Consider the following 16,075-nt stretch of genomic DNA (forward strand, 5'->3'; position numbering starts at 1 on the left):
TACATATTTTTAATGGTATTTGTTAAGTGTTTATTCATATTTTGCATATATTATGCTTCTCACATAATATACATATGTACATAATTTCTACATATGTACACAGGGGGGTTTTGTTTTGTTTTGTGTTTTATGGTGTTTGTTAAACCATGGACTTACTCCCTTTGCCCTTCCCCACCCCCAACCCCACAGCACTGATGTCCATATCTGTCATTTTATTTTATTTATTTGCATGTATGTCTGTCTCCCCGCCTCTAAACTGCAAGCTCATTGCGGGCAGGGAGGGTCACCATTTATTGTTGTATCGTTCTTTCCCAAGTCCTTAGTACAGTGCTCGGCACGCAGTAAGTACTTAATAAATACAAATGAATGAAAGAATGAATGCATGTGATGGGCAGCTCTACTCTCCCCCATACTTATGAGCGGGAGGAGGAAGCCAGGAAATTCACTCCATGTGCCCTCCTGGGGGAAATGTAAACGCTGAACTGAGCCACAGAGAAGTCAGTCAATCATTCAATCAGTCAGTCCTAATCACTGAGCACTTACTGTGAGCAGAGCATTGTACTAAGCCTTTGGGAAAGTACAATAGAACAGTAATAATAATAATGGCATTTTATTAAGCACTTATTATGTGCAAAGCACTGTTCTAAGAGCTGAGGAGGATACAAGTTGATCAGGTTGTTCCACAAGGGGCTCACAGTCTTAATCCCCATTTTACAGATGAGGTAACTGAGGCACAGAGAAGTGAAATGAATTGCCCAGCGTCACACAGCTGACAAGTGGCGGAGTAGGGATTTGAACCCATGACCTCTGACTCCAAAGCCCGTGCTCTTTCCACGGAGCCACGCTGCTTTCCCTGCCACAACAAGCTTGTAGTCTAGAGGGGGAGAAGGAATAGGGAAGGAATAAGGAGATCAGGTACTTGGAGAAGGAAGTAGGAGAGAGGCAGCATTCTACAGTGGCTAGAGCATGGGCCTAGGATTCAAAAGGTCATGGGTTCTAATCCCAGCTCCTCCACATGTCTGCTGTGTGACCTTGGGGAGGTCACTTCACTTTTCTGGGCCTCAGTTACCTCAGCTGTAAAATGGGGATTGAGACTGTGACCCCACAAGGGACTGAGTGCAACTTGATTTGCCTGTATCCCCCCCAGAACTTAGTACAGTGCCGGGCACACAGTAAGCACTGAACAAATACCATTATTATCATTTTTAAGGAAGGCCCTCAGCCATCATTCATTCAATCGTATTTATTAAGTGCTTACTGTGTGCAGAGCACTGTACTAAGCACTTGGGAAGTACAGTTCAGCAACAAAGAGAGACAATCTCTGCCCACAACGAGCTCGCAGTCTAGAAGTGGGGAGGTAGACATCAAAGCAAGTTAACAGGAATGGAGGCGAGGGAGTAGTGCAGCTGAATGCCCAGGAGAGCTCATGCCGTGGACGCTGGATGGACATTGGGAGGGATCGGAGAGAATCCGGGTGATGGTTAGGAGATCGTGGAGGTTCAGAGAAGCAGCATGGCTCGGTGAAAAGGGCACAGCCTTGGGAGTCAGAGGTCATGGGTTCTAATCCCAGCTCCACCACCTATCAGCTGTTTGACTTTGGGCAAGTCCCTCCACTTCTCTATGCCTCAGTTACCTCATCTGTAAAATGGGGATGTAGACTGTGAGCCCCATGTGGGACAACCCGATTACCTTGTATCTACCTTAGTGCTTAGAACAGTTCTCAGCACATAGTAATAATAATAATAATGATAATAATAATAATGGCATTTGTTAAGCGCTTACTATGTGCAGAGCACTGTTCTAAGCGCTGGGGGGATACAAGGTGATCAGCTTGTCCCACGTGGGGCTCCCAATCTTAATCCCCATTTTACAGATGAGGTAACTGAGGCCCAGAGAAGTGAAGTGACTTGCCCAAAGTCACACAGCTGACAATCGGCGGAGCCGGGATTTGAACCCATGACCTCTGACTCCAAAGCCCGTGCCCTTTCCACTGAGCCACGCTGCTTCTCTTAAGTAAGCACTTAACAAATACCATTATTATTATTATTATTATTCAGGGTCTGATTGCTAGGACTCCGAAAGAGTGAGACCTTTTCCTCTTGGGTGGCCAGAAAAGACACCAGGGGAAGTTAAATGACTTGCCCAACTTCACTCAGAGTGGGCAAGTGTCAGAACTGACTGTGAGCTCACTATGGGCAGGGAATGTGTCTGTTTATCATTGTATTGTACTCTCCCAAGAGCTTAATCCAGTGCTCTGCACACAGTAAGCACTCAGCAAATACGATTGAATGAACGAATGAATGAACTGGGATCAGAATCCAGATCTATTGGCTCCCAGCATGGAATTCTGGGATTCCAGGTGTTAGTGACGCCTATTGAGATTCATTTTAAGCCACTGGAGAAGCTTAGGATTTAGCAAAGGGACCAAGCAATCCCAGGGGGCTCATGAATACTGTGAGCCCACTGTTGGGTAGGGACTGTCTCTATATGTTGCCAATTTGTACTTCCCAAGCGCTTAGTACAGTGCTCTGCACATAGTAAGCGCTCAATAAATACGATTGATGATGATGAATACCACTGGTTGATTGACACATCAGAGGAGAGTGCGCTGCCCTCATAGAATTCATACCCTTAGATGCTTCCCCGATGCCAGGCTCCACATTACAAAGACCTGCCGGTGGAGCACTTTGGGCAAGTAACTTTCTCTGTGCCTCAGTTACCTCGTCTATAAAATGGGAAACGGGGAACCACCGACAGAGAGGCTTCTCACCAGAGAAAGAGAAATGATATAACAAAGTTCACTTTCCCTCAAAAACTAATGAAAAACAAATGTAAAACCGAATATCGACCGTCCGTAAAATAGCACACTCATTAATCGCTGGTTCTAGACAATGCTTAACTAGGTGTACTTAATAATTTCCAAATGGGAATGCAGAGCGTGCTTTCCATTTGATTAAATGAAAAAGAAAATCAATAGCCAGCCCTATTAAACATAACATATTATATAGTTATTTATTACAGATTGCATTTTTATAGGGAACAAAAAGGCCAGTTTGGGTATTGAGTATCTTACTGCCCTAATTCCGATGAGCTCTGTGAAAGCCTTTTCCTTTGTCCTCCTTTTCACGTTTTGAATACCATGGTTGATGTTGTAATGATCATCATTATCTTGACAGTTATAATCGCACTAATAATTTCATGTTCATGATAAAATGCTGATTTGTTGTTGTTGTCTTATGCTGTGGAGTCGTGTCAGACCCATAGCAACTCCACGGACACATCTCTTCCAGAACGCCCCACTTCCATCTGCCATCGTTCTGGTAGTGGATCCACAGAGTTTTCTTGGGAAAAATCTGGAAGCTGTTTCCCATTGCCTCCTTTCGGGCAGTAAAATTGAGTCTCCACTCTCGACTCTCTCCCGTGCTGCCGCTGCCCAGCAGAGGGGAGTTTTGAAGCTAGTAATAAATATAATATTGAGGGGAAAAAAATGGAGCAAATAAATGGCACATACTTTGTTCCATGATAGAACTTGTTTTTGATACAAGTCTGACTAGAATGTGCTGAAATAATTAATTACTCAATTAATCAATGGTATTTATTCAGCCCTAACAGTGTAGGGCAGTGTACTAAGCACTTGGGAAAATATGATACAATAAAGTTGGTAGACAGGATCTCTAGACTGTAAACTCATCTCTAAACTGGAAGCCCGCTGTGGGTAGGGAATATGCTACCAACTCTGTTCCGTTGTTCTATTGTACCCTCCCAAGCATTTAGTACAGTGGTCTGCACACAATAAGTGCTCAACAAATACTAGAGAAGTACCTGAGAAGTACCTAAATGCCTGAGAAGCCATTTGGCATAGTGGATAGAGCACGGTCCAGGGAGTCGAAGGTTATGGGTTCTAATCCCTGCTCCGCCACTTGTCTGCTGTGTGACCTTGGGGAAGTCATTTCACTTCTCTGGGCCTCAGTTTCCACATCTGTAAAATGAGGATTGAGACTGTGAGCCCCACATAGGACAGGGACTGTCCCCGACACAATTTGCTTGTATCCACCCCAGCACTTAGTACAGTGCCTGCCACATAGTAAGGGCTTCACAAATACTACAATTTATTATTCAACTTCTCTGTGCCTTAGTTTCCTCATATATTCAATCTTATTTATTGAACTTACAGTCTAAAAATACTAATAATGATAGTATTTGTTAAGCACTTACTATGTGTTCTAAGCGCTGGGGGAGATAGGAGGTAATCAAGTTGTCCCACGTGGGACTCACAGTTTTAATCCCCACTTTACAGATGAGGTAACTGAGGCACAGAGAAGTGAAATGACTTGCCCGAAGTCACACAGCTGACAAGTTGCAGAGCCAGGATTAGAACCCACGACCTCTGACTCCCAAGCCTGTGCTCTTTCCACTAAGCCATGTTGCTTCTCTGGAGGAGCTTACATAAATAGTCCTATTCTACTTGATAAACAATTACAAAAGAAATGACTATTTGTGTGTGTGTGTGTGTGTGTGTGTGTGTGTGTCTGTGCATATTCATTCATTTGTAATTATTAAGCACTTAATGTTTGCAGACCACTGTACTAAGCGCTTGGGAGACTACAATACAACAATAAACAGACATGTTCACTGCCCACAGCATGCTAGCTTAGAGTCTAAAGGGGAATTCAATATCCGTTCTCCCTCCTCCTTAGATTCTGAACTGTAGGGCTGGGATTGTGTCATTTATTCATTCAATCATTTATTGAGTACTTATGTGTGCAGAGCACTGTACTAAGCACTTGGAAAGTACTATTCAGCAATAAATACAGACAATCCCTTCCCACACCAGGCTTCCAACCTGATTGTCTTGTATCTACCCCAGCACTTAGTACATTGCTTGACACGTAGTAAGTACTTAACAAATACTACGATTATTATTGCTTTAACCTCTCTGTGCCTCAGTTTTCTCTACTATAAAATGGGAATTAAAGCTCTGTTCTCCTTTCCTCTTAGACTGAGAACACCACGGGAGACAGGGACTGTAGCTGATCTGACTAATTTGTATCTTGCTTAGTGCTGATGCTGTCCATAAGTATATAAGATTTGTTTAAAGTCCTGAGATGGTATAAAACCATTTTTACTCGTAAACTTCACACCTGATTGTTTTAGAGAAGTTGGATGTGAGTTTTCATTCATTCATTCATTCAATCATATTTATTGAGTGCTTACTGGGTGCAGAGCACTGTACTAAGCGCTTGGGAAGTACAAATCGGCCACATCTAGAGATGGTTCCTACCCAGCAATGGGCTCACAGTCTAGAAGGGGGAGACAGACAGCTAAACAAAACATGTAGACAGGTGTCAAAGCTATATGCACATCATTAACAAAATAGAATAGTAAATATGTACAAGTAAAATTAATAGAGCAATATATCTGTACAAATACATACAAGTGCTGTAGGGAGGGGAAGGAGGTAGGGTCGGGGGGATGGGGAAGAGGAGAGGAAAAAAGGGGCTCAGTCTGGGAAGGCCTCCTGGAGGAGGTGAGCTCTCAATAGGGCTTTAAAGGGAGGAAGAGAGCTAGCCTGGCAGATGTGTGGAGAGAGGGCATTCCAGTCCAGGGGAAGGATGTGGGTTGAGGGTCAATGGCGGGACAGGTGAGAACGAGGCCCAGTGAGGAGGTTAGCGGCAGCAGAGGAGCGGAGGGTGTGGGCTGGGCTGGAGAAGGAGAGAAGGGAGGTGAGGTAGGAGAGGGCGAGTGGATGGAAATCCTTGAAGCCAAGAGTGAGGAGTTTTTGCTTGATTCGTAGGTTGACAGGCAGCCACTGGAGATTTTTGAGGAGGGGAGTGACATGCCCAGAGCATTTCTGTACAAAGATAATCCGGGCAGCAGAGTGAAGTATAGACTGAAGCTGAGAGAGACAGGAGGATGGGGGATCAGAGAGGAGGCCGATGCAGTAATCCAGTCGGGATACGGTGAGAGATTGAACCAGCAAGTTAGTGGTTTGGATGGAGAGGAAAGGGCGGATCTTGGCAATGTTGTGGAGGTGAGACCGGGAGGTTATGGTGACAGATTGGATGCGTAGGGTGAACGAGAGAGCGGAGTCGGGGATGACACCAAGGTTGTGGGCTTGTGAGATAGGAAGGATGGTAGTGCCATCTACAGTGACGGAAAAGTCAGGGAGAGGGCAGGGTTTGGGTGGGAAGATAAGGAGTTCAGTCTTGGACATATTGGGGTTTAGATGTTGGGCAGACATCCAGATGGAGATTCACCTCCTAGAGCCTCTGCATTTGTTTTTCATTATTTTACCAGAATGTCATTTTAGAAGAAAAACTTAACTACCTTATTAAAATTGTTTGTAAGTTGAATTTTAAAACTCATCTTCCTCTACCATTAAATAAATTTAGAAATTCAAATGAGGACTCTGGTCCATTAGAAGGAAAAGCTGAAACTCTGCTCAATCAATAATAGTTTTGTAATTGGAAACTCTAAAATAAATCAATATTTAAAATGGGAAGAGAAACATCTAGCATCACTGACTCCCATTTGAGGCACATCTTGAGGTATCCACAAGCCCTTCCTATGTGCCAATAACTACTAGGCTCTGGGGTAGACACAAGATACTATGTTGCCGGCTTGTACTTCCCAATGCTTAGTACATTGCTCTGCACACAGTGAGTGCTCAACAAATACGATTGAATGAATGAAAAGATAATCAATTTGAATATGATTCCAGTCCCACATGGCACTCACACTGGAAGTAATTGGGAGTTGGATTTAGTCCCCAAATGAGGAAACTGAGGGTCAAAAAAGTGAAATGAATTGCCCAAGATCACACAGAAGAGAAGGGGTGGAGCTTTTCTAGGCTGTGAGCCAGTCTTCTAGACTGTGAGCCCGTTGTTGGGTAGGGACCGTCTCTATATGTTGCCAACTTGTACTTCCTAAGAGCTTAGTACAGTGCTCTGAACACAGTAAGTGCTCAATAAATATGATTGAATGAATGAGCCGAGATTAGAACCCAGGTTCTCTGACTCCCAGGGCCCGCTGCTTCCCTTATCTTTACTGTTCCCCGCTTTTGTTGTAAAATCAAGAAAGAGCAGAGCATTCTTTCAATCATATTTATTGAGCACTTACGGTGTCCACAGCACTGTACTAAACGCTTGGGAGAGTATACTATAACAACAAACAGATATGTTCCTGACCACGGTGAGCTCACAGTCCAGTGGGGGAGACAGACATTAATATAGTCGAACAAATAAATTACAGATATATTCACAGTATCCAAGGGTCCAGCTACCTCCGAATATAATGAAAGGATTACCTTCTACAGCCCAAGGATGGGAAATTCACCAACCCTCCATAAACTTTCAGTCGGGCATTTTTAACTTCACAATTCTCTAAATCACAGCAATAGCGGAAATAGTGGAAGCGATGGGTTTTTTTGAGATTCCCTTGGGGCAATGCACTGTACCATAAATTGGAGAGAAAATGGCCCTGGCCCCGAAGGAACTTCAGTGACTTGTTTGTAAATATGCTCTATGCCAGTCTCCCCATTAGAAGAAAAGTCCTTGTAGTCATAGAAATATTTACAAACTAATCACTGAAGTTGATGAATTGAGTTAACCAAAAGCTATTGACAAATAATGGAATCAGAATACGCCACTGACTGGTCACTGATTTTGCCATGTTTACACAATTCATTCATTCAATCGTATTTATTGAGCGCTTATTGTGTGCAGAGCACTGCACTAAGCGCTTGGGAAGTACAAGTTGGCAACATATAGAGACGGTCCCTACCCAACAGTGGGCTCACAGTCTAGAAGAGAGAGACAGAGAACAAAACAAAACATATTAACAATATAAAATAAATAGAATAAATATGTACAAATAAAATAAATAGAGTAATAAATACGTACAAACATATATACATATATACAGGTGCTGTGGGGAGGGGAAGGTGGTAAGGCGGGGAGGATGGGGAAGGGGAGGAGGGGGAGAGGAAGGAGGGGACTCAGTCTGGGAAGGCCTCCTGACCAGAAGCAGCATGGCTCAGTGGGAAAAGCATGGGCTGGGGAGCCAGAGGTCATGGGTTCAAATCCCAGCTCTGCCTCTTGTCAGCTGTGTGACCTTGGGCAAGGCACTTCACTTCTCTGTGCCTCAGTTACCTCATCTGTAAAATGAGGGATGAAGACTGTGAGCCCCACGTGGGACAATCTGATCACCTTGTATCCTCCCCAGCGCTTAGAACAGTGCTTTGCACATAGTAAGCGCTTAACAAATGCCATCATTATTATTATTATTTACACAATGCAGATATCAATCAATCTATCTTTCTATGGTATTTATTGAGTGCTTACTAAATTCAGAGCACAGTACTAAGCCCTTGGGAGGGTGTAATAGAACAGAGTTGTTAGATGATAATAATAATAATAATAATAATAATAATAATAATAATAATAATGGCATTTGTTCAGTGCTTACTTTGTTCCAAGTACTGTCCTAAGTGCTGGGGTGGATTCAAGCAAATTGGATTGGACACAGTCCCCTTCCCATGTGGGGCTCACAGTCTCAATCCCCATTTTCCAGATGAAGTAACTGAGGACCAGAGAAGTGAAGTGACTTGCTCAAGGTCACACAGCAGACAAGTGGCAAAGCCAGAATCAGAATCCACAACCCTTTGAGTCCCAGGCCTCATGCTCTAACCATTATGCCATGCTGCTTCTCTAACTACATTCTCTTAGGTGCATTCTTTGCCCACAGTGAATATCTGTTTTTCCCCTCTCATTGTGGGCAGGGAATATGTATGTTTATTGTTATATTGTCCTCTCCCAAGTGCTTAGTACAGTGCTCTGCACAGAGTAAATGCTCAGTAAATACGATTAAATGATTGAGCGAATGAATGAACTAGCTCTGAAACTGAAAAGCTAGAGCCTAAGACTTACATTTTATTTCTACATTCATAGGCAGGAGGAGACAATGTTTTGAAATTCAATATTTCCTCTTTTCCAATAGTTGAATATTTGGGAGAGTTTGGACCCCACTCCAATGTGACATGAAATAATTACATTGTCCTTTACCGAAAATCAATCACTATAAAAGCAAATATAAATTTGGGCCTTCAGGCCTCAAAGGCAACATGGAAATTTCTCATTTACTGTTTCTCGGCGCTTTCTTCACCGAATCCCATTTTTTAACCGAAATTGTTTTCTCCTCTCTTCAGACTTTTATTAAGTAGAAATGACAAAGCTGATCAACAGTACAGAACTTAAGATGAGTTCATAATGAAAGAAGAGTAAGGCTTCAAAGCCAGGCATGGAAATTTTGGATGATCCCTTCAAACTCAAATCCATTTCCAGCATCAGATAATGAGGCTATACCAAGGCCACTGAGTGAAATTAAGCACACGGTTACATTTTCCTTAAAGATATTGATGCATCCATGTTTTGAAGGGTAACAAAGGACCTGGACAGTTTCCTCACTATCCTTATAATGCTTCTACCATTGAGCAAGTCTCTACTTTCATTCATTCAATCGTATTTATTGAGCGCTTGCTGTGTGCAGAGCACTGTACTAAGCGCTTGGGAAATACAAATCGGCCACAGATAGAGATGGTCCCTACCCAAAAACGGGCTCACAGTCTGGAAGGGGGAGACGGACAACAAAAAAAGTAGAGAGGTGTCAGTACCATCAGAATAAATAAAATTATAGCTATATACACAACATTAATAAAATAAATAGAGTAATAAATATGTACAAATATACACAAGTGCTGTGGGGCGGGGAAGGGGGTAGGGCAGAGGGTTGGAAGGAGGCGATGGGGAGGGGAAGAGGTGGAGAAGAAAAGGAGGTGGGGGGCTCAGTCTGGGGCCGTGAACACCATGTGGGACAGGGGCTGTGTCCAACTCAATTCTTTTGTATTTACCCCAACTCTTAGTACAGCTCTTGGCATGTAGTAAGAGCTTAACAATCACAACGATCATTATTATTATTACTATTATTATTAGCATTCAGTGGACCACACTGGTCAGCAATAGAACAGCATGGCCTAGTGGATAGAGCACAGTCCTGGGTGTCAGAAGGACCTGGGTTCTAATCCCAGCTCTGCCATAATAATAATAATAATAATAATAATGGTATTTGTTAAGCGCTTACTATGTGCAAAGCACTGTTCTAAGCGCTGGGGGGATACAGTGGGATCAAGTTGCCCCACGTGGGGCTCACAGTCTTAATCCTCATTTTACAGATGAGGTAACTGAGGCTCAGAGAAGTTAAGTGCCATATGTCTGCTGTGTAACCTTGGGAAAGTCACTTCACTCCTCTGGGCCTCAGTTACCTCACCTGTGAGGGAGTGGGGTGGGACAGGGACTGTGTCAGATCTGATTACCTTGGATTTCCCCCAATGCTTAAAACAGTGCTTGACACATAGTAAACACTTAACAAGCGCTATTATTATCATTATTATTATTATTAGTTTTCTGCTAGGCTGCAGGCTTGTCTTAGGCTTGGATTCAGCCTCAGGATGGAGCGGAAGGTGAGCCCCTTCCTGGCAACAGTAAACCATCGATCGCTCACTTGAGAAAAACAATTAGAGCAACTGAAAATACGCTTCGAGAGGTCTTTAGTCAGGCAGCTGGGTCATTAAGTAGCGAGAAAACCAGTCTTCAAAGATTGAGGCTGGAACGGAGTAAAAGGGCTTGAGAATTCACCACCATTTTTCCTACTGCTAGCTGCAGTTTAGCATTCATCATCTCCATGGCCTTTGGCTCCATCACTATTTTTCTGAAAAAACTGATTCCCTAACACTGATGTTCTAAAGGTGAGAGGGCGAGTGGTGTGAGCCCGTTGTTGGGTAGGGACTGTGTCCAACTCAATTTTTTTGTATCTACTCCAACTCTCAGTACAGCTCTTGGCAAATAGTAAGAGCTTAACAATCACAACGATCATTATCATTATTACTATTATTATTAACATTCAGCGGACCACACTGGTCAGCAATAGAGCAGCATGGCCTAGTGGATAGAGCATGGTCCTGGGTGTCAGAAGGAGCTGGGTTCTAATCCCAGCTCTGCCATATGTCTGCTGTGTAACCTTGGGAAAGTCACTTCACTCCTCTGGGCCTCAGTTACCTCACCTGTGAGGGAGTGGGGTGGGACAGGGACTGTGTTCGATCTGATTACCTTGGATCTCCCCCAGCGCTTAAAACAGTGCTTGACATGTAGTAAACATAGTGGTCTCTATATGTTGCCGATTTGTACTTCCCAAGCGCTTAGTACAGTGCTCTGCACACAGTAAGTGCTCAATAAATATGATTGAATGAATGAATAAAAATAATTGTGGTATTTAAGTGCTTACTATGTGCCAGGCACTGTACTAAGCACTGGGGTGGACACAAGGTAATTGGATTGGACGCAGTCCCTGTCCCACATTGGGCTCACAGTCTTCATCCCCATTTTACAGATGAGGGAACTGAGGGAAAGAGAAGTTAGGTTACATGCCCTACGTCCCTCAGCAGACAAGTGGCGGGGCCAGGATTAGAACCCAGGACCTTCTGAATCCCAGGACCGTGCTCTATCCACTAGGCTACTCTCACTACCCACTGTGATGGTAGTCAGGATGGCTTCTAATATGGTGATCTCTTCACAAGGGACAAGGAGAGCAAAGATCCCCAGATCTGTGAGAGGCATCTGTGCTGCAGGGCAACAAAACAGAATTATTTAATAATCATAATAATAATAATGATGATGGCATTTATTAAGCACTTACTATGTGCAAAGCACTGTTCTAAGCGCTGGAGAGGTTACAAGGTGATCAGTTTGTCCCACGGGGGGCTCACAGTCTTAATCCCCATTTTACAGATGAGGTAACTGAGGCACAGAGAAGTGAAGTGACTGCCCAAGGTCACACGGCAGACAAATGGTGATTAGAACCCACAACCTCTGACTCCCAAGCCTGGGCCACTAGACCATGTGCTGGAGAGAGTATAGTAGAGTTAATAGACAAGATCCCTGCCCTCAAGGAGCTTACACTTTCAGATAGGAACGCATCAGGAGGAGATAATTGAAAAAATAATGGAATATACAATTACTCAATTGAATCAAATAAAGTATACATTGTCCGTATAGTGTATACGAAGCCTAGCGGTTGGACCAGTGAAAGGGACCAGCACTGGCAATGGGGACACCTGGGTCCTAGCCCCAGCTCCGTCTAGTGGGACCGTGCCATCGGTGGGGAAGGCTTCTGACCAGAAATTGCTTAGGTTGTTCCAGGAAGTGGACAGGAATCCTGGAAAATAGCCGTGGTCACTGCAGTGGCTACAGAGGCAAGTCTCTGCTGGGTCATGCTTCTTCAACAGAACACTCATCCACCCACTCAACCATCCATCCACCCATCCACTCATTCACCCACCTGCCCACGCATCCATCCATCCAGTGCTTTGCACATAGTAAGCGCTTAATAAATGCCATCATTATTATTATCCACTCATTCACTCATCCACCCACCCATCCATCCATCCAACCATCCACTCATCCATCCACCCGCCCACCCATCCACCCACTCATCCATCCATCCACCCATCCACCCATCCATCCATCCACCCACCCACTCATCCACCCATCCATCCATCCACCCACCCACTCATTCATTCACTCACTCATTCATTCAATCGTATTTATTGATTGCTTACCGTGTGCAGAGCACTGTACTAAGCGCTTGGGAAGTACAAGTTGGCAACATATAGAGACGGTCCCTACCCAACAACGGGCTCACAGTCTAGAAGGGGGAGACAGACAACAAAACCAAACATGTGGACAGGTGTCAAGTCATCAGAACAAATAGAATTAAAGCTAAATGCCCATCATTAACAAAATAAATAGAATAGTAAATATGTACAAGTAAAATAAATAGAGTAATAGATCTGTACAAACATATCTTTGAGACTGTGAGCCCACTGTTGGGTAGGGACGGTCTCTATATGTTGCAAACTTGTACTTCCCAAGCGCTTAGTACAGTGCTCTGCACATAGTAAGCGCTCAATAAATACGATTGATGATGATGATATACAGGTGCTGTGGGGGGGAGGAGGTAGGGTGGGGAGATGGGGAGGGAGAGAGGATGGAGGGGGCTCAGTCTGGGAAGGCCTCCTGGAGGAGGTGAGCTCTCAGTAGGGCTTTGAAGGGAGGAAGAGAGCTAGCTTGGCGGATGTGCGGAGGGAGGGCATTCCAGGCCAAGGGGCGGGACAGGCAAGAACAAGGTACAGTGAGGAGGTTAGCGGCAGAGGAGTGGAAGGTGCGGGGTGGGCTGTAGAAGGAGAGAAGGGAGGTGATGTAGGAGGGGGCGAGGTGATGGACAGCCTTGAAGCCGAGAGTGAGGAGTTCACTCCATCCATCCAGTCCATCCATCCAACCATCCATCCATCCATCTCTCTTTCTTTCCTGCCTCCCTCCCTCTCTCCCTCCTCTCTCCCTCTCACTTTCTCTTAGTGGCTTAGTGGAAAGAACACGGGCTTGGAAGTCGGAGGACATGGGTTCCAATCCAGGCTCTGCCACTTGTCTGCTGCGTGACCTTGGGAAAGCCACTTAACTTTTCTGGGCCTCAGTTATCTCATCTATAAAATAGGGATTAAAAGCATGAGCCCCACGTGGGACAACCTGATTACACTGTATCTACCCCAGTGCTTAGAATAGTGCATGGCACATAGTAACCACTTAACAAATACCATAATTATTATTATTATCATTACTTTGTCATCTCTTTATGTCTGTTTCCTTTCTCTCCCTCTATCACTCTGTATCTCTTTTTTCTGTCTCTGGATCTCTCTCCCTCACTCTGTCATCTCTGTCTCTCTGTTTCCTCCCTCTCTCTTTCTGTCACTCTGTCATCTCTTTCTTGCTTGCTGTCTTCCTCACTCTCTCTCTCACTGTCATCTCTTTGTCTTTTTGTTTCCTCTTCTCCCTCTCTTTCTCTCTCTTTCTATCTTTCTCCATCGCTCTCTGTTTCTCCCTATTTGCCTCTCTCCCTTCCACCCTCTCCTGCTCCCAAGTGCCCTCTCTATCTCCTCTCTTCCCTCCCTCTCTCCCTATGTTGTGCCAGAGAAGCACCGTGGCTTAGTGGAAATAGCCCGTGCTTGGGAGTCAGAAGTCGTGGGTTCTAATCCTGGCTCCTCCACTTATGTGGCTTTGGGCAAGTTGCTTAACTTTTCTGTGCCTCAGTTACCTCATCTGTAAAATGGGGATTAAGTCTGTGAGCCCCTCATGAGGCAACCTGATTACCTTGTATCTACCTCAGCGCTTAGAACAGGGCTTGACACGTACCATTGTTGAGTAGGGACCATCTTTATATGTTGCCAACTTGTACTCTCCCAAGTGCTTAGTACAGTGCTCTGCACACAGTAAGTGTTCAATAAATACGATTGAATGAATGAATGAATAGTAAGTGCTTAACAAATGACATCATCATTATTATTATTTTACTCAAAAAAGACTGGTCTCTTTAACTCTTCAGTTTCCTTTCAACATTTGTCATTCTCAGCCAATGTATTAACATGTCTCTCTAGATACAATGAAAGTTCTTGGAGGGCTTCCATATGCTGGACATCTGAGTGAAAGAGGAATTCAACAAAATCCTTGCCTTAAAGTTTGTATACTTGTAACTTCACCAGGCTTTGAGAAACTCCAAGGAACTTCCCACAGTCTTCAGCTCCAAAGAAATAAAAATGACCCCACTTACTCTGTTGGTCTCCTATAGAACTGGCTCAGGAATGTGCAAATTCTTTGAAAATGTAGAGTTATCTATTCAATTAACTCAAAACGCATTAAGGTTTTGACTGATTTGGACCTTTTCTTTCAACTGGTTTCTTCAGGTGAGATCCAAGCATGAAAGAAAAATTATCTGAATCTTTTCCAAGGTTGCACAAAGTCATTAATGACAGATTTCTCTGATTAGGTAATAGTAATAATGGCATTTGTTAAACACTTACTATGTGCCAAGCCCTGTTCTAAGTGCTGGAGTAGATACAAGGTTACCAGATTTGATGCAGTCCCCATCCCACGTGGAGCTCACAGTCTTAATCCCAATTTTACAGATGAGGTAACTGAGGCTCAGAGAAGCGGTGACATACCCAAGGTCACACAGAAGATAAGTAGTAGAGCTGGGATTAGAACCCAGGTCCTTCTGAATCCCAGGCCTGGCTCTAGCCTTCAGCAAGAAGTGAGTAACGACCTAGAGTCCCATCGATTCCAACATTCAAAACAGCCACCATTGGACAGTGCTTAGCCATTAGGAAAGCCCACAGTGCATCATGGGCTTGGGAGTCAGAGGTCGTGGGTTCTAATCCCGGCTCCTCCACTTATCAGCTGGGTGACTTTGGGCCAGTCACTTCACTTCACTGGGCCTCAGTTACCTCATATGTAAAATGGGGGTTAAGATTGTGAGCCCCACGTAGGACAACCTGATTACTGTGTCTCTACCCCAGTGCTTAGAACAGCGCTTGGCACATAATAAGAGCTTAACAAATACCGTCATTATTATTATTATTTTACAGATGAGGTAACTGAGGCCCAGAGAAGTGAAGTGACTAGCCCAAATAATGATAATGATGGTATTTGTTAAGCGCTTACTATGTGCCATTAATAATAATGATGGATTTGTTCATTCATTCAATTGTATTTATTGAGCGCTTACTGTGTGCAGAGCACTGTACTAAGTGTTTGGGAAGTACAAGATGGCAACATATAGAGACAATCCCTACCCAACAATGAGCTCACAGTCTAGAAGGGGGGAGACGGACAACGAAACAAAACATGTGGACAGGTGTCAAGCCATCAGAATAAATAGAAATAAAGCTAGATGTACATCATTAACAAAATAAATAGAATAGTAAATATGTACAAGTAAAATAAATAGAGTAATAAATCTGTACAAACATATGTACAGGTGTTGTGGGGAGGGGAAGGAGGTAGGGTGGGGGGGATGAGGAAGAAGAGAGGAAAAAGGGGTCTGGGAAGGCCTCCTAGAGGAGGTGAGCTCTCAGTAGGGCTTTGAAGGGAAGAAGAGAGCTAGCTTGGCAGATGTGTAGAGGGAGGGCATTCAA

This window comes from Tachyglossus aculeatus, chromosome 3 (assembly GCF_015852505.1).
Source record: "Tachyglossus aculeatus isolate mTacAcu1 chromosome 3, mTacAcu1.pri, whole genome shotgun sequence".
NCBI classification, from domain to species: domain Eukaryota; kingdom Metazoa; phylum Chordata; class Mammalia; order Monotremata; family Tachyglossidae; genus Tachyglossus; species Tachyglossus aculeatus.